We start from the raw sequence: 1,954 nt of genomic DNA on the forward strand, positions 1-1,954 counted from the left end.
CATCATGAGAAACCCAATGATGTTTCAAAAGAGGCAAATGAACGCGTAAGAATTCGTAACTTAAAGGAAAGACAGTTACGCAACATCCTTTCCAAATGACTTTCGACTTGTGGATATCCTGTATTAGGAGTGGAAATTCTCCCAAAAAGGGGCTTGGAAAGGACATCCCAGGGAGGGTACCTCATGAGTATGACCGGTCTTGGTATGACTCACACTAAATTAAGGTGTTAATGCCAGGTGATGTAAATAAAAAGAATTAAATTATAGCCTACGCGCGTTATCCATGCGTAGAGTTGTCGTGGCATTTGTGGTAAACATACCGACGGGCAGACATGAGGAAGGAAACGTGAAAATAGAAGAGAAAATATAGAGAAACGCAAAGAATAATCCACAATTACAAGATTATAACAATATGCTTTTAGAGAAGCGCCTGTAAACAGACAAATGCCCCCGAGATTTTTCTTCGAAACAGCCCATATATTTCCTAGTATCATATTAATCATGATTTCCTTTAAGTTTTAAGCTATGGGATTCCTTCATTTCCGAATTGCCTGGTTACCTCCCACACCCAATTCCTAGGATTTCTTCCTTTCTTCGGTATTCCTGAAGTACTACATAGCTCGACCTTAATACCTTGCAATTTGGGACGAGGTGGCATGACGTCTAGTGAAGTAATATTTAACTGGTCTCCGTTCCCCTGGGGAATCTGCATCCTTCCCCGGGGGAATATACACCAACAGCCTCTAATTACAAATGTGCCACTTCTACAGTAGACGACGAAATTACCCTAAATTATGTCATCGCTGTTTCTAATCTCCATCTTTCCACACCTGTGTGTGTGTGTGTGTGTGTGCGTGTCCGGTCACACATCCCACCTTCTGACTCACCAGTCATTCATTAAGGCGAAACAAAAAGTTCCCAAGTTAGTCATAATCAGATACACAAAAATTACCGATAAACGACAGTCTGTCTGTCAAACCTTGAGAATTCCGACTGCTCCACTAATGAAGAGGTTGATAATAAAGGAAATAACCTCTCACTGCTGACAGGGAAAGCTTCAGAGATTGCCTTATCTCATTCATCAATGGTCTCTCTCTCTCTCTCTCTCTCTCTCGTGAAATGTAAGGTCTAAGGCCTATGAAATAACACAACAGCAACTATACCGTAAACACTATCACTGAAGGTAATAAATATCTCTGGACTATGTCCGTGCTTTGAGCTGATCTAGTGATAATATTTACACTATCACACTCGATATCCGTAAATACATTTCCAGGATTCTAAGATATACGCGGATTCAACTTATGATAATCTAGAAATTGATTCAGTACCAACGTTTTTTGAAGCTGTAATTGCCATACCGCTGGCAAAAACGTTAAAATAGAATTAAAATAAAATAATGGTTAGAGGGACTGCTACACTATACCTGTGACGTCACAGGTTGACGTCACCACTACGTAAACTTCCTGTGGCCGCTAACGCATGTGGTGTTCATGGTATGAACGAAAAAGAGTCGGATTTCTGGAAATTTTACAAAACTGACAAACTCTGAGAACCATGTCATAGGCTATACCTACGTTCTCTCTCTCTCTCTCTCTCTCTCTCTCTCTCTCTCTCTCTCTCTCTCTCTCTCTCGTTCATTTTGCGATTCTCATTCATGATATATTCAAAGACCCTCTGTCCTTTCTGTCTGACTGCCAAAAAAAATAAAAAAAATAAAAGCTTTTTGGCCTACGCCGAGGAGAAAAAGACACTAGCAGCCCGTCATTCCGATCTTTCATTTGCTCATGCAATTGTGATTCTCAATGTGATTCTCAATTCATAAAACTCAGACCATCAACCATTTCATTTATTTACCCCTTACACAATTTTAACACAAGGCACCGAGTCTAGGTCAAACCCCCTAAAAACACAAACACAAACACACAACTTTTATCACTTTATCAGCAAATCT

This window comes from Macrobrachium nipponense, chromosome 39, assembly GCF_015104395.2.
Source record: "Macrobrachium nipponense isolate FS-2020 chromosome 39, ASM1510439v2, whole genome shotgun sequence".
NCBI lineage: Eukaryota > Metazoa > Arthropoda > Malacostraca > Decapoda > Palaemonidae > Macrobrachium > Macrobrachium nipponense.